This window comes from Podarcis pityusensis (genome assembly GCF_964106645.2).
Source record: "Podarcis pityusensis genome assembly, chromosome: 4".
In the NCBI taxonomy this organism is placed as follows: domain Eukaryota; kingdom Metazoa; phylum Chordata; class Lepidosauria; order Squamata; family Lacertidae; genus Podarcis; species Podarcis pityusensis.
This window is the reverse complement of record NC_138027.1, coordinates 62,180,655-62,203,334: the sequence shown is the minus strand read 5'-3', so window position 1 is coordinate 62,203,334 and position 22,680 is coordinate 62,180,655. Positions and strand designations below refer to the sequence as shown.

General features: G+C 44.3%; 1 long non-coding RNA gene across 1 annotated transcript in view; it reads right to left on the bottom strand.

Moving 5' to 3' along the window:
- Positions 1–11,192, bottom strand: part of LOC308476086 — a 107,828-nt gene extending 96,636 nt beyond the window's left edge. The window contains exon 1 of the long non-coding RNA XR_013985694.1: positions 10,954–11,192. This is a non-coding gene — a long non-coding RNA (uncharacterized lncRNA). The remainder of the gene's footprint in view (positions 1–10,953) is intronic.
- Positions 11,193–22,680: the final 11,488 nt, after the last annotated feature.

Below are 22,680 nucleotides of genomic sequence, written 5' to 3'. Positions count from 1 at the left end.
TGGAGCGGGGTGTCAGGACTGACGTTCTTTGGGAAGCTCATTGACCAGAGACAAACGTTTTTGACAGATAGTTAAAAGAAGAGAAACATAGTGGAGCAAATGGTTTAAAGGAACAAATATTGACAAAATATCTGAAAAAGGAAACTTTGTTGTCAGATCTGCCTTTAAAAGAAAAGAACAAAAAGAAGTTCTTCCCCTAGAGGGAGCCTGTGAAACAGTTTCAAATTCTGAATCGGGGAGCTTGCAGCTGCTACAGATTACGATCGTGGGAATAGCCTTCTGACCTTGCAGAACAATGTATTCAGAAGCTCTGCTGCGTGCTTTCTGTAAAACAAGTGCCCTACTGGAACAGCTACATGAGAAGACGGACTTGATGACTGATGCGATCAGAAATTTTGGACAGGCAGTGGGAAATTATATAGAGCCCACCCAGGATTCAAATCAGGAGTGTGCTCTGACAGAACAGATGAGAGAGGATGTTGCTGAACCTTGGGCGCCAGAGATGGAGGGAGCTGTGGCCCGGCAGGAACATGAGTTCTTGGATTTGACAAATGAACTTGGAAAAAGCCAGATTTGGAAAGATAAAGTTTGGTTTGGTTTGGAAATGGGGGGTTGGATAGACCCCCCTATGCAGAGATGTTTGGACTTTTCAAGTCTGGCAATGGGCCGTGAGATGTTTGGGGCTGTGGGGGCTCTTAATTTTGGAGGGACTTTGAAACATGTTTTTAAATACCACATGGAGTTTAGTGTGGACTATGGAAAAGGGGCTGATTTGTCGAGAAGGGTCAAAAACATTGTCAAGCTGGAGTTCCCACGAGTGAAAGGAGCAGGAGACAAAGTAAAGTACAGGTATAAATATGAAGAAGAGCCGCGGAAGGGACATGGAAGGGACTTGAGGGCCTCGGACATAAGATTACCAGGTTAATGCGCTAGATTGATGAGATAGAAAGGACTGACAAAACCCGGGACCAGGAGGAAGAGACGCTGGATGAAGATTGGAAGAGGAAAAAAAAATTATTAGGATTGTTTTATAAAATTGATGAACGTTAGAAAATGTTGGAACGGAATTATTTGGCTTTAGCAAAAATGCTTAAAGAATTATGTAAGAATATTATGGTTATGAGAAATTGGTATAAATAAGATCTAAGTTTTAAATTTTAAGGTTTTTTTATAGTAAGATAAGATTAAAATAGATTAAGGTAATGTAATGACAGAATATTATGAAATATGGAAAGGATTTGCTGCGACAATTAATAATTAGGATACAAAAAAAGGGAGGGGTGAGGAGGTCAAAGAAAGAAGGTAATGACAGTTAAGGATTTGAGAATATTGGATTTGTTTTTAAATGTTTGTGGCACATTTTTGTCTTTTGATCGTGATGTGTTATTTTTTGATTCTGATTTTTATTAATTTGTATTGCTTGATTGTGGCTTGTTTTTCCTTTATTTTTTCTCTTTCTTTTTCTTTTTTGTTTCTTTTTTGTAATTCTAAAAATTCTTAATAAATATCATTATATATATATATATATATATATATATATGGGAGGAAAAATATGAATCTCTGTGGCCTCGGTGCCTAGATTAGAAACACAGGGCTAAACTCAACTCTCCAGCTGGAGAGAGCCCCCAGTAGCAGAGTTTAAATTCACAAAGTCAAGCAGCACAGTGAAGCATTAGGAATGTAGGCTGTTAAACCTTTTGCATGGTTCACTAACCATCAACTGTAAACAAGGCTTGTTCTTGGTTTACAACTCGTAATTTGTCTAGGGAAACTAAACCACAAGTGCAGGTTGGGCCATGGCTTCGCTCAGCAAAGCGACCAGCGAGAAACAAATCAGCCACAATCTCCTCCCCAGAAGCCTGCATTATCATCAGAGGCACCAACTTGCAAGAGGAGTTTGGGATGGAGCCGATCATAATGTAATGAACACATCGGGAGGAGCCGGGGCAGAGTCAAATGCAGCAACAGGGTGGTTTCAATGCGGCTGTTGCCACCACTGACCAGGCCCTTGGCCTCCTCCACCTCCTGATTATCTCAGACATTAGGGAGCCCCAGCCCTCTCCCCTCCGAAAATATTGGGGGAGCCAAAAGGGCTCAGCCCCTAGGAGTTGGCAGCCAATTCTCACTAAACTGCTGTCAGGTGACACAAGGAGCCAACAGTGTTTATTCTGGCACAATAACATTTTGCTTAGCTCTGCAGCTTAAACAACTTGTTTCCCTGCCCAGTGTTTGCTGCCCTCCCCTAAATAAAGTAAGAGCAAATCAATAAAAATACTTAACTAACTGAGGTCCTGCCCCACCCACCCCCGCCAACATGAAGCCGGGCTACGCCCATGGGTGTTTGGACCCATACCTGATATTTTATCTGCTTTTATTTTAATAGAACTGTTTGGCTGATGTGTTAATTTTTTTGTATTGTTGTATCATTTCATGTTGCTAGGTGCCCTGTGATCTCTTCTGGGAAGAAAGGAGGAATAAAACAATAAATAAATATTGCTGGGTTGCAACATTGCTGTCTGAATTACCCTAGAGACCAGTGATCATATGTAGGGGGGGGTCCATTAGTTATTGTTTTTAATCCCAATATGTTTACCAACAGTACTTTTCAAGGGTAGTTAATATACATTCTGTTCACATAGTGTGTATTCATCCATAGTGCTGATGAATTATTCTCAGACACATGAGAGCAATTTAAAGCACAACCTTGGTATATATGATGGTTGTAATTCTCTGCATTTCCCTTCCGATTGAAATTTTCCCTTTTCTCTTTCTAGCGTCAATTGTAGCTTAATTAAATTATAACAGATTTTAAAACCTAGTAATTTTAAATAGGAGTCAAGAAACATATCACATCTAACCTTAAATATAACTTTTTTGTATTCATTTCCAAAAGAAAACAAAAACAAACATATTAGGTCATGGCAGATGAAGTGAAATGTTACTTGAGGGCAAGTTTCCAGCATGGTTAATGCTGGCCATAATAGTAGTGGAAGTCCCTTTTCAACTGTGCTCCAGCAAGGCTGGCTGAAGGCAATTTCCTTCCTCCTACAGTTACAAAAATGAACTTGTGCAAATGCTGGGAACATGAAAGAGGAAAGGGATGTTATAAAGAGTCAAGAATGGACACAGCAGAGAGAGAGGTAGAAAATAACCCTGGGATAAGAATAAGATAGAAGAAGCATAAGGAATCCCTATTTCTGTCTGGGAATATGAGGCAATCCAAGGATGGCATGGGGAACACGTGAGTCAAAAGAAACTAGATGTGGCACAACTTGAATAATAAGTGAGCAACTGGGTGAAATTGCTGTTATTGTTTAGTCATTTCCGACTCTTCATGACCCCATGGACCAGAGCACGCCAGGCACTCCTGTCTTCCACTGCCTCCCACACTTTGGTCAAACTCATGCTGGTAGCTTCGAGAACACTGTCCAACCATCTTGTCCTCGGTCATCCCCTTCTCCTTGTGCCCTCCATCTTTCCCAACCTCAGGGTCTTTTCCAGGGAGTCTTCTCTTCTCATGAGGTGGCCAAAGTGTTGGAGCCTCAGCTTCAGGATCTGTCCTTCCAGTGAGCACTCAGGGCTGATTTCCTTAAGAATGGATAGATTTGATCTGCTAGCAGTCCATGGGACTCTCAAGAGTCTCCTCCAGCACCATAATTCAAAAGCATCAATACAACCCCCCCCCCCCCAAAAAAAATAGAAAGTGTGGAAATGACTCATTTGGTCAGAGACATAGGATTTAAATAGCTGGAGTGATATTAGGTAGAGGATGTAGGAAGATGGATGAAACAGTACTCCTCACAGTGGAGTAAAGAAAAAGCTGTACATAACACATTTCCAAGGTCTGGATGACATGACCCACTAAAAAGACATCAGAACTTAAAAAGAACCCTGCTAGTTCTGACCAAGGCCTCTCTGGCCCACCAATCTGTTCTCACAATGGTCAACTGGATTACAGGAAATCCACAAGCAGGACATGAGCACAATAGTACACTAAGGCTGTGCAATAAATCGCCATATTGATGAATACCGGTATTGAAATAACATCATGATCAACAAGGCAATATACCAGTGAACAAAAGGTGAAGACTTCGGGGGTAGCTCAGCTGAACAATACTTTGCAGATACTTTTTACTGTGTTGAAACGTATTTGCTATTCCAAAACTTTCCAACATTCAGCTTATTTTGATGACCCTAAGTTCTAGTATGGTGATACAATTCTTTATCCCTATTTGTTTTCAACACACCATGCATTATTTTATACATCTCTATCATGACACTACCCTCCTGTTTTTTTCTAAACTAAGAAAACTGAAAACATTGTAGCTTTCCACATAGGGGAGTTGCTCTGGCCCCTTGATCATTTCGGCTGTGCTTTTTCTGTACCTTTTTTCAGCTCTACAATATCCTTTTGCAGGTGCAGCAACCGAACTGTACATAATATTCCAAATGTGGACACACCATAAATTTGTATAAAGGCATTAGAATATTGACTTTTTTTTATGATTCCCAACATGGATTCCACTACAGCTTCCATACACTGGGTCAACATTTTGTTCAGGCTATCCACTGTGACCCAAATTTTTCTTTCCCTGTCATAACCTCCAGTTCCAGTTACTGGTGTTCAGAGGCATGCCACCTCTGATACATAGTCAGCATGGCTAATAACTACTGATAGCCTTATCCTACATAAATTTGTTTAAATCCCTTTTAAAGCCATACAAATTGATGGACATTACTATATCTTGTTTAACAGTGTGCTGTGTGACTATTTCCTTTTGTCTGTCCTGCCTCTTCCAACATTCAGCTTTACTGGGTGCCATGCGGAGTAATACTTCTGGAGCTTCTACCACACTGAACAATTTGATGTCATCAGCAAATCTGGCCACTTCACTGTTCACCCCTAACTATATATCATTTTTTAATTAGTTAAAAAGCACAGATCCCAATACAGACCCTACTTCTTAGAACACTGTGAGAATTGCCTATTTGTTCCTACTGTCTGCTGCCAGCTTGTTAACCAAGTGAGAGCTGGACCATAAAGAAGGCTGATCGCCGAAGAATTGATACTTTTGAATTATGGTGCTGGAGGAGACTCTTGAGAGTCCCATGGACTGCTAGAAGATCAAACCTATCCATTCGTTTCCCCCATCAGATATAAACAAAAGCAAAAGCAAAAGAAGCGAATAAAGTACGTATTGTTCCTATTGAGATGGTAGAATTAGAGAATCTACTATTTCCTTGTCAGTGTGCCCTCCAATTGGACTTCCTAGCATGCCAAACACTCAATGGCTAAAGAATCAAACCGCTGTCCTGTCTGCTTAATTGTCCAGCTTTAGCCAGGCAAGAATCTTTATGTAGCTGGTTTTTCACAATGTAAACTGCCCAGCTAATTCAGCAGAAGGCTACCAAGCAACAGCGGGGGCTTCACTGAATAGCACAGTAAGAAACCCATTGAAAGTGCCCTTTGCTATTGACTACATATGCCCTTTCCTGTAGGTGGCTCCAAAGTAGTAGCTTCAGGAGCATATTGAAGAGGCGGTGAGTTTCAAGATAGCACTAAGGGACACTTTGGTAAGAGCCCTTCATTAATGAGTTCACGTGGAGCAGATGCCGTTTACAAAGTCTCGACTAAAATGAAGGCCTTGAACTGCCTGAGGCACTTTCTCTGAAGAGTCAGTGCAGGGAGGATGATCGCTTCAGAGTGTTACTAGTTCTCAAACACTGAGAAATAAGCATAGATCACTTAGTGGGGAATGTGCTATAAAAGCATGAAGGGGGGGATGTGTTGCATATTTCTCATAAGTGAAAAACCGAGAGGCTTGAACCACAATTGGAAGACAAAGATTTAAAGAGACCCAAAGGAAATTCATCCCCTTCATACCGGCAGCGGATCACATTGAATACTGCTGGTGTTAACACACCCCAAAAGCACCCTGGGCTGTTCTTTCAAAACAGCTAGGATTAACCACTGTTGGGGGTTCTAAATGGACCACTGTCTCTACCATGAGCTTAAAACACATTCAAAGCACTGTTTTACCTTCAAAGAATGGTTTGTTAATGGTTGTGGGGAACTGTAGCTCTGTTAAGGGAACACCACAGAACCCAGAATTCTCTGTGGGAAAGATTGTGCTTCCAATGTACTTTAAAAGGTATAGTGGGTACTCAGCCATAATTCTCGAGCCTGTAGTTACATCAGTGATTTTGGGTGAGATTCTGCTGGATTTCTTATCATGCTGGATAAAGGAAACTAGTAGATGAATGACAAACCGTGAAAATGGGAGGTTCTGTATGGTGGTAATTCACCATGTAGAGTAGTTCCAGTGTGAATGAATTTAAAGCAGTAATTCACCACGTTAGCCTTGTCATATGACTCAGACATATGTCCTGCAACCTGCAGAGGTTTCTTAGCAATGACCAGAGGAAGGGCCTTTTCAGTAGTGGTGTCCTTCCCAAGAAACCACTACTCCTCTAAATTGAGGCAAGCACATAAAGTAACGTAATTTCAGCACTCACCGAGAAACACTTTTATTCTTGGAGGCCTTTGCTAGCCATTAATACTAGTTAGATTCTACTAGTTACCTGCCAATGACAAGGTAGATGCTATTTTATTCTGAATTTTATTGCATTTTTAGTTTAATTTTGGTGTATGAAGGGGGTATATAAATATTGCACTATATAAAATAAATATGTCTGTCTGCAGTTCGTGTGATTAGCATGAAAATCATTTTTCTAAGGAACTGTTACAAGCACACCAATATATTAAATCTAATCTGTTTAGATTTATATAGAACAAAAAATGTTCTCATTGGTCTTGTGGTAGAGCAAGAGGAATGTATTCATATTTCCCCCCCTCAATTGTCCAACTAGAATCCTGGCCTTCAAAATATTACAAGTATTTCTTACATGCCATTTTTAAAAATAGTGTAAATTTTTTAAATCCCTCTTCCCTTAAACCTCAGGTGAAAGTGCTTAATAATTGCAAATCTCGGATGGAAGAGAAACACTGTGTATTCAAGTGAGGCTTTGATGAGGTGTTAATGAAATACCACACCAAGAAACAAAATAAAAAGTTAAGCTCCCTTGCGTCTGATTCTGCTCCTAGAGCAGGTGCCACATTCTTACTGGTTTGATACCCGACATCAAAGTGCCATTGCGACTCCCTCCAGAGGGTAATGCTTCTGCTTGAGCCGATATGCTTAATAAGGCGTAACTAATTTCTTTCATGCCTTTTGATAACAGCAAACATGTATTCTCCAATTAAATATGCTTAGCATATTATAGAAGCTTGCATTGCAATCTGGGTGCTGTGCACCTCCATTTGACTACCCCCCCACTATAATGGAGCCCCATGTTTTGCCCCCATGGTGGCAGCATCAAGATGGGAAGCTGGTGGTGTTGCCAGCTGCTACTGTACCTTAGACTCAGCCAGGTGCTTTACTAGTTCTTGGGAAAGAGATTGATGAGAAAGCACTTGACATCTGCATCTGGGCTGGAAAACCAAGTCCCAGCCATGCTGTGTGAAACATGACTTACCTCTCAGCTGAATACTAGGAAGAAAGAACGTATGTAGCCAGCTCTGCAGCAACTGCAATGGCCGCCTACTGGGCAATTCTGGTTTGTGAGCCTTACCTTTAAATTTCGTAATGGCCTAGCAGCACTTTAGGCACTATCTTTGCCTTACGGGACCAGCCCCAGACATGGTGACTGTGGTGAAGGACAAGATGGCAGCCCCTCCCAATTTCACTGCTAGAAGCCAGTTGGAATGCTAATTTTATCTTCCTAAAACACTGGTGATGCAATAGCTTCCTCCATCACACCTGAAACAGCAGGCCAGATTAGCAGCCCAGGAGAAACCACTCAGCAACAGAATGGAATGGCTGGGAGGGTCAGGATGAACACCTGAGGCTATTGCTGCTTCTGAGAATCTGATGCCTAAGCTGGTTGCTTCAGCATTCTGGCCCTGCTGCCTTGGATTCCTCTCCCACCACGCCAGCCCAGAACGGGCTGGTACAGACCACACCTGGAATACTGTGTCCAGTTCTGGGTGCCACAATTTAAGAAGGATATGGACAAGCTGGATTGGATGTGTGCAGAGGAGGGCAACCCAGATAATCAAGGGTCTAGAAGCCAAGCCTTATGAGGAATAGTTGAGGGAGCTGAGTACATTTAGCCTGGGAAAGAGGAGACAGATTAGATGGTTGGACAGTGTCCTCAAAGCTACTAACATGAGTTTGACCAAACTCCAGGAGGCAGTGGAAGACAGGAGTGCCTGGCATGCTCTGGTCCATGGGGTCACAAAGAGTCGGACACGACTAAACAACAACAATCATATCATAAGGGCTGTCACATGGACAAGCTTGTTTTCTCCTGCCCTGGAGGGTAGGACTCGAACCAATGGCTTCAAGTTACAAGAAAGGAAATTCCAACTAAACATCAGGAAGAACTTTCTGACAGTAAGAGCAGTTCAAGAGTAGAGCAGACTCCCTTGGGAGATTATGGACTCTCCTTCATTGGAGGCTTTTAAGCAGAGGTTGGATGGCCATCTGTCATGGATGCTTTGGTTGAGATTCCTGCATTGCAGGGTTGCTTCCAACTCTACAGCTCTTTGGTTCTATGAGTTGTCAGTAGGCAAATGACTGCAATTTTATCTCTTTTCTCCCTCTCCATTGCAAATATGCTTGAAATAAAAGCTTGAGCTCTTTGTGAAGGAAAAGGTCTAGAATAATTATAGTATTTAACTTCAGATATAAAGTGTCTACTTTGAGAATGCAGCAAACAAAAGAGATTAGCTGTTCTCATTCAGGATTCTTCTCTGAATGCTAATTTCCACTTGAACTGATGCTATAAAGGTGCTGGACTGTTTTTTTTTTAAAAAAAAATTTAACAAGAATTAACTTGAAAAGCCTCATTCATATCAACTTTTTGTATTAAAAGAAAATATATCAAGAAGGAATGCCTAAGGATTATCAATCAGACAATCATATATATTGTAAGTGACTGATAAAACAGATCTGTCATTAAGATAAAGCAATTAGAGAATTAACTACCCATCATATCACTTCACCTTTCTGTATGACAGTTCAGGAATCATTGCATCTTCTTTTTTTACATGTTTTTTGTAGTTTTTCCTGATGAAGAGCATTGTCTCAATGCATTGGGATTTCAATGCTTTGTGAATAAATGATTAATTAGATATGCCCATAACTAGATCCGCACGCCCCCCCCCCCGTCTACTGTTTAATGTTTTCAGATAGCAGTGTTTAAACCTTTTTAATCTACCAAATATAAGTAAAGGAAAGTCATGGGATTCACCTAGCTGAACTAGAGCAAGTTAAAGTTTTCCTAATAGTGAACATTTGCAGAGAATCTAGCAATTAGAAGGCAAAAAAAAAAAAATCTTCAGAGCTATGCTCTATACATATCCCAGATGTTTCAGATAAGACTAAATAATAGTTTGATTCTAAAGTTGTTTTCTTATAATTTTTCTGTGTTTAAATCAACTAAAATACTTTGTCTCAGAACAGCCCAAACATAGTGTGCCAAACAGCGCAGTTGGTAGAGCATGGGACTCTTAATCTCGGGAGGCTTGGGTTTGAGCGAAAGGTTCCTGCATTGCAAGGGGTTGGACTAGATGACCCTCATGGTCCCTTCCAACTCCACAATTCTAAGATAGTATGAATACAAATATTACACCATGATAATGAAACTCAGTGCCAGGCACTCCATGATATTCTATAAGTGGAAGGTAATGAGATCGGGATCTACCAGTAGGTCTCTGAGTAATTTGCAGTAGATTGGCAAAGATTTGGCAGCCCCATTCAATTTGCAGTGCATACATACACACATTGTCAGTTCTCGCTTTCTCAATTGTAATTAAAGGATTGTCACAGAAGCTTCTACAATTATGCATATACCGTATTTTTCGCCCTATAGGGTGCACTTTTTCCCCTCCAAAAATGAAGGGGAAATGTGTGTGCGTCCTATGGGGCGAATGCAGGGTTTCGCTGAAGCCAGGAGAGCGAGAGGGGTCGATGCGCACCGACCCCTCTCGCTCTCCAGGCTTCAGGAAGCTCTGCACAACCCTCGGGAGACTGGCTCCGAGGGTTGCGCAGAGCTGCCTGCAGTCCCGGGATCAGCGCACTTCTCCCCATCGCCAGCCCCACAAGCTCGGGGGACAGCGGGGAGGCAGAGCGCGCCTTCCTGCTGTTCCCCGACCTGGTTCTTCCAGCCCCGCACCTGGGGGGGGGAAATTTTTTTTCTTTATTTCCCCCCCAAAAAACTAGGTGCGTCCTATGGGCCGGAGCGTCCTATGGGGCGCAAAATACGGTAGTTTCAGGCACTGCTTTTTTTCTAAAAAAATGTTTAGGGGTACTCTCATTTTCCTACTCATATTGAAATACTGCCCCTCAATGAGGCAGAACTTAGATTCACAAAATGTTTAGGGGTATGTGTTGGCTGTTATGGGAAACAAAATGCTGGGCTAGTTGGGCCTTTGGTCTGACCCAGTGGGCCTCTTCTTCCCTTGTGTTAAAATTATTTTCTGAGCAAGCTGGGGTTTTAACTTGGGTGGGTGCTCTTTTATCTGGAGGGTGGGGTTGTTTTAAATTGTTGTAAAATATCATTTACTCATTAGGATTTTTGGATTTAGGGGCTTTCGTTGAGGAACATAGAGTTTGTTAGTGTGTATACACATAAGCATTGTTAATTGTTTTGTTTATTTTTATTATGTATTTTGTGCTTCGTATATTGCAACTTTTGTGTTGTGAACCACCCTGAGACCTACAGGTGTTGGTGGTAGACAAATTGAATACATAATTAAAAATAATCTTACGTTTTCACTTAATGGCACAAGAAGATATACACTCCCCTCAGCTGCAAAAAGCTCTTAGTACAGTAAACTCAGCTGCAATATGCCCTCCCATTCAATTATAGTTAAAAGTGAATACTCACAATCCCAGCTCCCTCAGAGATGTCTGTACCACAAATGCAGGACGGGGAGGCAAAAACAAAAAAGTTGTTCAGGCTTTGGCAAGGACTTTCCCCGTAACCGAACCTGCTCTGCTCGGCTTAGCACGACCTCCGACACTGAATCAACGTGTGGAACTAAAGGAAGAGAGTCGAGAAATCAGACGGGAAGAGAAAGTGCGTGACACACAAACAGGAAAGACGCAGAAGGGCAGGAGGAAGCTTGTTTATCTGGCAGAAATAAAAGATTTTGCTGACTCTGGACACTTCAGTAATAGCAAACTGTTTTTGAAAGGAATACGAGCAATGAAAGAAAGGGGTGGGCTTCTTGCTACTGAGTGTTGAACTTGTTTCTAGCAGCCTGCTTATAGGAGTTGCTTACACATCTTGTGATTCTCTCCAAGTAGCTCATTGTGGAAATAGAACAGCATGAAGGGCTAGTAGCGTCTGAACTACACAACACAGCCACAATTAAGTGTTTGACTGTTGCAGCCTGCTGCAATTTCTGTTCGCTCATGATTCCCCCATCCCAGAACCTAGGGACTAGTTTCACCCTCACCAAGCTACAGTTTCCAACAAACTACAGTTCCCATGATTCTTTGAGAAAAGTCATGTGCTTTAATAGTTTTGGGTGTACTATATATGTGACATTTTTCTAGACATTACTGAAGCACATGAAGGGACATGTTGAATTAGTGGCAGCTGTGGGTCCTCTTTAACACCTAGTTAGGCCAGCAGTTTGAAGAAATACCTATGGAGCTTTTTGCAGTCTGCTTAGGATTTATTTGCTGTACTGCAGGAGTTACAGTTTTTTATTCTAAATAAATCTTTTCTTTTTATTTGTCCCTTGGTTTTTGAAAAGCATTTGTGATCCAGAAGCCTGAAGTCCACTTGACACACATTGCAGAAGAGGATTGAATGTTGTGTCAGAAAACAGCATGAATTAAATAGGAGGTGCATTCATACATCTTTTTTTCTCTGTTTAAATTCCCTAGGAATGCATACTTATTGGAGAAAGCACATAATACAGAAAAATGCTGTAGACACGAGCAACAATGCAAAGGAAGATCAGTTGCTAATACGCACTAGTGACTAGATGTACTAGTTGCTCTGTTATGTACTGAGTTGAATAGGATCCAAACTGTAGCAGTCTGATTGGTCCTAGAACAATAGGATCCAAAAGGCAGCAGTCTGATTGGTCCTAGAACAATAGGATTCAGAATGCAGCAGTCTGATTGGTCCTAGAACAATGCAGCAGTATGATTGGTTGGCAGGAACCACCCAATCCTGCTCCAGATAGAAGTGAATCCACAACCTGATTGGCTTACAGTAGAATTCCAGAATTAGCCAATCATGTGCAGCCCATTGTGTAAATAATGTATATAAAGCAGATACTGTGAGGGGACATTTATTCATTCCTCCTCACCACTATGAGCTGAATAAAGGGCATGAAATCACTTTGCGACTCTGAGTATATTTCACTGGCGACGAGGGTGGGATCCCGCTGAGCTGACTGCCACACACAGCACCGCAGCACCGCCAACTGCCGCACCGCTGCCTCGCACCGTGTATCCAGGCTTCAGCTCCGGGGCACAAGGAACTCAGAATGGCAGCCAACAGCAGCTTCTCGCCATTCAACCCAGCATCTGGAGACTGGGAAGCGTACGCCTCCCGTTTCACCTTCCTCCTAGAAGCCAAAGGGGTCACCGACGAAGAAGACGCCAAGAAGAGGGCGATATTCTTCAGCGTCTGCGGAGAGGAGACGTTTGAAATCGCCCGGGCTCTCCTTGCGCCTGAAGACGTCGCTACTGTTCCATACAAAACAATAATGGAACAGCTGAAGGGGCACTTTTCGCCGCAGCCCTCAGTGGTGGCTCGTCGAAATGCCTTCTACGCAAAGCGGCAAGCCCCTGGGGAAACCATAACTGGGTTTGTGACCTCTCTCCGCCAAGCCGCCCGGTTCTGCAACTTCTCAGAGCTGGAGAACATGCTTCGTGACCGCCTCGTCGGTGGCCTGAAGGATGAGAAGCTGCAACGGCGCCTCTACGCTAAGAAGGACCTAACGTTCCAGGTCGCTCTGGAGGAGGCCCTGGCAACAGAAGCTGCCGAGAGGTCGACCCAAGAGGCACGGCCGAGCCTGCCATCCCAACCGAGGGTCCACCATGAAGACCTCACCGACGACTCAGGATCCGACAGGGAGGAGGTGCACCGAGTACAGCAGCGCACTCAAGCAGCGCACAGACCACAGCTGCCTCGACGAGAAGGAGGGAACTGCGCAAGCTGCGGGGAGAGTCACGAGAGGAGGACCTGCCGTTTCCGCAACGCAGAGTGCAGGCAGTGCAGAAAATCGGGACACATCGCCCGGGTGTGTCGGGCTCGGCCCACCCGACACCAGGCATCAGATGACCAATCCAAGAGCCCCAGGTCCCGGGGCCCAACGCACCAAGGCAACTCGACGGAGCTCACGGACTTCCAGGTATACCAGTTGCCCCACCCCAACGTAGAGAAAATTTATGTAGAGGTACAGATAGAGGGGGCCCCATGCCGCATGGAGCTTGACACGGGTTCAACTCTATCCATAATCTCGGCAAGGACCTTAAGGAAACTGTGTCCCACTGGGGGTCCCAAACTCAGGCCGGCCCCATTCACCCTCCGGGACTTCCAGAAACGTAAGGTCCCCACAATGGGGGTGGGGACCTTCAGGGTGCAATACCGAGGGCGGACGCGGCAACTGGACTTGCTTGTGGTCAAGGGCCCCTACATTAGCTTACTGGGATTGGCATGGTTTGGACCACTGGGGCTAGCTGTCACCGGGGTGAACCACACTAGCTTACAAGTGGACGTGGACGCCATATGCAAGGAATTTCCAGGGGTTTTCGATGGGAAATTGGGACAGTATACGGGCCCCCCCATTGCGCTACAGCTTGACCCCGCAGTACGACCGGTCAGGCTCAAGGCCCGCCGGGTCCCGTTCGCCTTGAAACCCCGTATAGACGAGGAATTGGACCGACTCGTAGAGCAAGGAGTGCTGGAGCCGGTGCCTAATGCTCCCTGGGAAACCCCAATCGTCACACCCGTCAAGCCTAATGGTTCGGTCCGCATCTGCGCAGACTACAAATGTACCATAAACAAGGCCCTCACGGCCCACGCATACCCAGTGCCAGTGGTCAGCCATGTCCTTGCCACCCTGGCTGGGTCGAAAATTTTTGGCAAGCTGGACTTGGCCCAAGCATATCAACAGCTGCCAGTAGATGAGGCCACAGCAGAGGCACAGACGATTGTGACGCACAGAGGAGCGTTCAGGGTAAAGCGGCTGCAATTCGGTGTCAGCGTGGCACCAGGCATATTCCAGAATATAATGGACTCTCTCCTTAAAGGGATTCCTGGCGTCACCCCCTTCTTCGATGATGTGTTGATTGCCGGCCCCACACCAGAGGAGTTTGAGGACCGCCTCCGCACCGTTCTGCACCGTTTCCAGACGGCGGGTCTCAAGGTGAAGCGGGAAAAATGTCTACTAGGAGTGCCTCAGGTGGACTTTCTGGGATTTATGGTGGACGCAGAAGGGGTCCACCCGACTGGGGACAAGGTACGGGCCATTTGTGATGCCCCAGCGCCCAAGAGCAAGACTGAACTTCAGGCCTTCTTGGGACTATTGAACTTTTACCATTCCTTCCTTCCCCACAAGGCGGCGGTAGCGGAGCCCCTACACAGACTCCTGGACAAGCGGGCCCCTTGGGTGTGGGGCCAGCGCCAGGAGGCCGCATTCCAGGCAGTCAAGGACTTGCTTGTCTCAAACTCGGTCTTGGCACACTTCGACGAGAGGCTGCCGGTGGTGCTAGCATGCGACGCCTCACCCTATGGCATTGGAGCTGTCCTGGGGCACCAACTCCCGGATGGAAGAGAGGTACCGGTGGCGTACTTTTCCCAGACACTCAACACAACCGAGCGGAACTACTCGCAAATCGACAAGGAGGGTCTGGCAATCGTAAAGGGAGTAAAAAAATTCCATGATTTCTTGTACGGGCGGCCCTTCACCGTGGTGACTGACCACAAGCCGTTGCTCGGCTTGTTTGCCCCCGAAAAGCAGACCCCCCAAGTGCTGTCTCCTCGCGTCCTCAGGTGGTCAATTTTCCTTGCCAGCTACCAGTATGCACTGATTCACCGACCTGGGAAGGCGATGGGCCATGCGGACGCCCTCAGCAGGCTACCACTACCGGAAACAGGCCCTGACCCAGCACCTGCACAAGAGGTTATGAGCCTGGAGCTGCTTCCCGACCGCCCCATTCAGGCACAAGAAGTTGCACACCATTCCAAGAAAGATAGGGTCATCTCCCGGGTCCTGGACTGGGTGTGGAGGGGATGGCCCAGCAGCAGCCCCGGGCCAGAATTCGCCGGCTACACAACCCGCAAACATGAACTGTCGGCCCACAAGGGGTGCCTGTTATGGGGAAGCAGAGTCGTTGTTCCCCAGCCCCTCTGCAAAAGGGTCCTCACAGCCCTACACGAGACACATCCAGGGGTAGTAAGAATGAAGGCCCTTGCCAGGAGTTATGTGTGGTGGCCGGGGATCGATGGAGAGATAGAGGCCTGGGTCAAACACTGCCAGGCCTGCCAAGAATCCCGCCCAGATCCCCCAAGGGCCCCAGTCCAGTCCTGGGAGTCCGCCCGAGCACCATGGTCACGCCTGCATGTGGATTTCGCTGGCCCCTTTCAGGGGAAAACATTCTTCATAGTGGTGGACTCCTACACCAAATGGCTGGAAGTCGCACTGGTACCGTCCACTTCCACGTCCGCAGCCATCCGGGTACTACGCAGGCTGTTTGCAACCCACGGGCTCCCTGACACTCTCGTCTCAGACAACGGGACTGCATTTACGTCAGGAGAATTCCAAACCTTCACAGCGCAGAACGCCATCCGCCACATCCGTTCGGCGCCGTTCCACCCTGCCACCAATGGCCAAGCAGAACGCATGGTGCGGACCACCAAGGACACCCTTCGCCGCATGACGCAAGGGGACTGGGAGTACCGCCTTGCCACATTCCTTCTAGCACAGCACAGCACCCCCAGCTCAACGACTGGCCGGAGCCCCGCTGAACTACTAATGGGTCGGCGCCTTGCAATCAGATTGGACCGCCTTCACCCCGATAGAGCTCAGGATGAGATAGTGGTGGGGGAAGGCAGGAACCCCTGGACCTTCGAGGCCCAGGACCCAGTGTACGCAAAGAATTTTGGGGCAGGCCCAGCATGGGTACCCGCCACAATCACCAGGGTCACTGGCCCCGTGTCGTACGAGGTGCTAACGGATGGGGGGCAATGCTGGCGCCGCCACTGCGACCAGATACGGCGACGATTCCCGGGAGAAAACCAGGAGGAGGACAGGTCAGAGGAGTCCCAAGGGAACAGCGGGGCAGTGAGGCCCATAGAGCAGGAGGGGCCAGCAGGAGAGGCAGAATCAGTAAATACAGAGAGGACCCGTGAGGCCGAAAGGACACCGGAACCAGAACCACGACTGAGCGAGCCGGTTGCACCAGACCAAACAGCCGCATCACAGCCAGCATCCTTGGAACACGAGCCAGAACCCGGAGCCCGGACCAGGGAACACCCCAGGCCACAACGCACACGTAGGCCGCCGGCATACCTTGAGGACTATGAATGCGACCTCCCGGGCAGGACTGGAACTTAGAGGGGAGGGGTGTTATGTACTGAGTTGAATAGGATCCAAACTGTAGCAGTCTGATTGGTCCTAGAACAATAGGATCCAAAAGGCAGCAGTCTGATTGGTCCTAGAACAATAGGATTCAGAATGCAGCAGTCTGATTGGTCCTAGAACAATGCAGCAGTATGATTGGTTGGCAGGAACCACCCAATCCTGCTCCAGATAGAAGTGAATCCACAACCTGATTGGCTTACAGTAGAATTCCAGAATTAGCCAATCATGTGCAGCCCATTGTGTAAATAATGTATATAAAGCAGATACTGTGAGGGGACATTTATTCATTCCTCCTCACCACTATGAGCTGAATAAAGGGCATGAAATCACTTTGCGACTCTGAGTATATTTCACGCTCATAAATACTTTCCATATCACTGTCGTTTGATTACACAAACAAAATTCTACCTTGCCCTAATCATCATGCCTCCTATTTAGTAAAGTGTACTGGGCACCATAATGGAAGAAGGAATCAGAATGGGATGGGGTAGCAGAAAGAATGAACCCTGCAGTATGCTGGAGAATCATTATTATTATTAAATATATAATAAACTTGCTTGTGTGTTGCATGTGAATGCAGATGTTGCTTGTCACTGTCAACACTGCATTGCTTTTGTCAAGAGCTGCTGGGGTCTGTGGACAGCTGTCCCATGTGATAAACCACTAAGTTCTGTGACCTGGTGAAGGACAGATAATAAATGTAATAATAATAGCAACAACAACAACAACTTCAGGTGGGAGCTTCTCAAGTCCTGGACTGACCCTGTCCACACCAGTTGGCCACTGGTTCCTCCTAGACTGGAAGTAGTACAAGAGGATTGCAGTTAATCCTTCCTTGAGCGACAAAGTTGTCCTCCGATGTGTTCCTTGGTTGCTTTTCAGGCCTAACTTCTGGCTTGCTCCTGCTTCCTGGTTTGTCCTTTGGTTCTTAGTTCCTCTTCATCCCTGACTACTGGCTTGTCCCAGGGCTCCCAGTTCCCAGCTCATCTCAAACCTGCTACACATCGCTCAGCTCTGACAACTGCTACCAAAGTGCTTAGGTTCAGGGGGGCCTCTGTGTTCTTATTTATTATTTAATTAATAAATACACAGTATTGTAAGGTAGCGGGGGGGCGTGTTTATGAACTCCATTCAGCTTTATGGTGCTTTTGTCTCAGACACACAAACAACAGCCAAATTATGTGTGTACCAGGATGTGCCTCTACATATACTTTGTGGCATAAAGATTTATTCTCCAGGAGTTTGGCAGAACTCAAAATCTCACTTGGATGAATTAATGTTAAAAAACCATGTAAGAAAGAGTTTGTTTACCTTGCTGTTTATTTTTAAGAATTGTCATGTTCTGTAAGGACATTACCTGGTAGCTAGTCTCATAACTAATCCATTTTATATTTTAATTCCATATGAATTTTTATAATAGGGTAATGTGTAATCTACAGTGTAATTTTTCTGCAGCAAATATATTTCTCCAATTATCACCTAACACTTTGGGTGGCGTGTGAAATGCAAGCATTTTTCACATGAGGTTTCTTGAAAAATGTTAAAACATTAACTGCAATACCAAGACTATCCACTAGATGAAGTACTCCCATCCTCAGATGCACAGAATAATTGGTGCAGTTTTATTCATGTTTTAGTTACTATGTGGAGCTTCTTAGTTACATAGCTATTGTAAAATCACAGCAACGCCTTTGGGATCATATCTGAAACTACATTCTTCTGCATTTAAGATATGTTAACCAATCTACATCTCATAGGTTTAACAGAAATCTGAAAGCCAATGAAAAAGCTTCCTGAACATATAAGCTACTTTATTTATTTATTTTTAAGCAGATGGCAAGACACAAAAAGCCTTTTCTATAAAAATTACTCCCCTTTTTAACTATCTCAAATTTATTTACAGGAAAAAAATGTCACGCTTCTACTGTGAATAACTTTGTGATTAGAAAAGGAGGACACTGGTATTATGTTAGTTTCAACCTTGACAGCCACTGTTTGGAAGAATGTACAACAGCTGTTTTCTAACAAAGGCTATAGAGGCTAGGATTGTTAAATAACATGTGAAGATGTTACCTTTAGCTTGAAAGGCCTAAAATGTACTCTGGAAACACTATTTAGAAATCAACATTTTTCAGTATACACCTAATAAAAGGTATCTGCCATAGTATAGATGCTAAGAGTATGAAGACACAGTACCACAGTGGCCAAAGTTTCACCTCATGCCATCATCCAGTACCACCCTGGTAGACCCCGCCCCCTGCTTACCAGATGTTGTGCAGAGGCTGGCAGCAATGGCAGGGATGGGTGGGGGTGCTGAAAGCAACATAGCACTAGCCACTCTGTATCTCAGTGTTGTGGAAAAAAGGACCAAGTGGGGCGAGTACTGCATCATAAGAGCACTGCTGGATCAGATCAAATGCTGGGCAGCATTCTGTTCTCACAGGCTGCTAGCATGTGAACGCCAGAGGGTTGGCCCAAGGGTTAGCCATCTCTGATGTATAGGACCTTTCCCACATTATTTGGTGGGAAATTAGAGGCCATAGCTTTCAGAATTTGAGTTCATGAGTCAGAAGACAGTGTGGGAGACAGAAACTGGAAAGAATTGAAAAGGAGCCAGAATGAATCAGAAGGAAGCAGGGTTTACTTATCAGAAATCCCAGGCATTTCTGTTTTGACATTTCAGAACTGATGTTAGAGAAAAGTACATCTGTCCTTGGGCAGGGTTATTTTTCCAAACCTCTCTATGTCATCCTTTTACACAATTAGTTTTACAGGATGCTTCATATGTTGTTTGGAATTATACATGAAGGCTGCAATCTTGAACATACTTACCTAGAAATAAATGCCATTGAATTCAGTGGACTTGCTTCTGAATATACCTGCCTAGCACTGGGTTGCACTGGTGGTATTTCTGGGTGAGTTAGCTGTTTGTACAATCTGGCATTTTTAATAACACATCATTTGAGGAAGTTTAATAACACATCATTTGAGGAAGTTCCCTGGACTTTCTCTAATTATTATTTACAAGCATCTGGGCTTATTGTAGTGTTTTAAAAAATCACCTGGAGTTTATTTGAAACTGCTAGCAATTTATGAACATGCTTACCTGGTGCATGTCACAGAGAGTGAATGAAGTCTGTCTGTGTGTGGTAAATTGGTCTAAGTAATGTCTACTTATAATAATAATAATAATAATAAATTTTATTTATATCCCGCCCTCCCCAGCCGAAGCCGGTTGGCTTTTATGCGCAGAAGCAGGATCAGTCTGAGGGATGTAGGGATGGCATGGTGGTCTACCAGGATTCTATTGCCCTGACGAGTCCATTCACCTTTGTGCCATGTTGTGAGTGTGGTTTTCTGAAATTACAGTAGGTGCTTAGAACAGGATAGGGATTCTGTTAGCATAGCATCTGTCCCATTTTTCAACAGTCTCCATGCATGAGGTAGCTTAGTGGTTTGGAGAGGGGGGTGTTGGAGTTCCCCCAAGCTAGTTGTCACATAATTTTCATAAGTAACAGCCTAACTACATGTGATGCTAAATGCATAGTTGGCAATCACATCAGTGGTTTTTGCTTATTTAATGAAGATGGAGCCAATTTTCATAAGGCTCCCAGCATGCAGGGAAAGGAGTTACAGTGGTACCTCGGGTTAAGTACTTAATTCGTTCCGAAGGTCCGTTCTTAACCTGAAACTGTTCTTAACCTGAAGCACCACTTTAGCTAATGGGGCCTCCTGCTGCTGCCGTAGCACGGTTTCTGTTCTCATCCTGAAGCAAAGTTCTTAACCTGAGGTAATATTTCTGGGTTAGCGGAGTCTGTAACCTGAAGCGTATGTAACCCTAGGTATCACTGTACTGTATTCCAAGCCAAACAAATTAAATAAGTCAATGGGTGATTTCCCCTCACCCAGAACCCATAGCTAATTGCAGAATGGGTCAGGGGAATTTTCATGAGGACCGCAACAAGGGAGGGAAGTGTTACTATTTTAAAAGACAAACTATGTGCTGTATTGCATTAATCTTGCTTTAGTAAGAATTAGACTTTAAAGTGAACTTTTGTTACAAGCTGCATGGATGTCTATTTGTTAGATTTGAGCGTATAGAGTGTATTTTATATTTAATAATGGTATTACTGTAGTGCATTGTATCTTTTATACCAGAGCTTCATGAGACAATGGACTCAGCCCAGAGATAATTGAATTCATCTAGGGCCAAGATGAAAAGAACCGCATGACGAGTGCCCTGTATCCATGGCAAGTTTGGGCTTGAGTTTCTTTAACAACAGCCTACGTGCGCGCACACCAACTGCAATACCGTTTGTGATATATGGGCTCTGCCATTCAAAGGGAAAAAGGTAATATCCAAGCCCTAGAGCATACCTGTTTGGATTGCAGCCAACCGTACAGTGGCATCTGCACTGCAAGATGTTTATAGCACTAATGAGAAAAGTGTATATTGAATATCATGTCAATTTGCAGGGACCATATGCTGCATGTATGGTTCATAGCCCAGCATCAGGAACCATGAACACAATGTTTGCTAGCGGCATAGAGCACTACCCTACTGTGTGCAGATTCCAGTTTCACAGAGTAGCCGACAGTACAAACCCATATATGTCTAGTCCAGAGTAAGCTCATTATATTTCAGACTTCCAGATAAGTGTGTGTAGGGCCCAATCTGTGTGTAAGTCAGCTTATACTCATTAGTTTCTGTTATAGGACAGAGGTGAATATGTCTCCCCATCTCCCCCTTTGTAACCCATCAATGCCAGGGTTATAATTCCTATTTATTGTATTATAAAATGTTGCATGCCACTTTCTTGCTGGAATGGTAAATTATAAGAGCAAGTTATCAAAATATGCATATTTATTACAGTGTTCTATGTGCTAGCTGGGAGGAACTTTGTCCAGGTTTCAGGATGTCTAATTAACAGCAACATAATATGGGGCAGATGGGTCTTATCAACCTGGGAAAGTAGCCCATCTAGAAGAAAAACTGTTCCTAAACCTCTGCTGCCTTGAGAGATGTCTTTGGGAAAAGAAAAGGCTAAGGAGTAAACCCTACACACATCCAGAGCTAGACCCTAACCCTAACCCTAAATTTAATAAGAAAACATATGTTCATTACAGGGACATTTACCTAACCTTTGTGCATTTGTATGCAATTAAAAAAACTTTCATCAATGCCTGTCAAACTTGTGAGATATTTATCAGTCTTCCTCGTGCTCAATCACCCCGATCTCAAGCTGTCAGCAAACATTTTATTTCCCTGGTTGCATGTTACACACCCATGGCTGATGGAGAACATTTGGTTTCAGGAGTCACATATTCTGCAGGCCTGCAGTACGTATTCTAGTGGTTTTCTATTATTACCACACCTACACAAATGTACCTAGTTACAAAATTTAGTCATTTTGCATTCTCTCTCTCTCTCTTTCTTTCTGTTCCAAACAGAAACTTTAGTCCTTTTCTAAAACTACTCAGTAGATTTGGATGCAGCACAGAACAGCAATATGCAGCATGTATCTATGTGGTGTTAACAATATTAAAAATGACACTTGTCCATTAATGTAAGGTTTTAAATTTAATGTTGTGAATTTTCTTCACCCTGAGTGAAGAAGATGCACAACTTCTCAGCTCTCTCACTGTCCCATTATTTACAACAATAAATCATGTGACATAACTATAGCAGTATTTTTAATGCATTATTTGTTCCCTATCCATTAATTACTGCATCTAGCTTATAGTGACTTTACTCTGGTGTATTTATAGGAAGTACAAATGTAGTTTGGAAACCTGGAAAAAGGTTCACCAATTACTGGTATATGATCAAGTTTTGTGTTGGAAGGTGACCGCACCATGTAAACTGACATAGAATTAAGGAAATTTGTTTGCAAACAGAAACAGCATGTAATGTTTTTAAGACAAAGTAAGAGTAGTGCATAAATATTCTAATCCTTGCAACAATGATTCAACTTTTAGATTAACGCCACTGATTTCAAGGA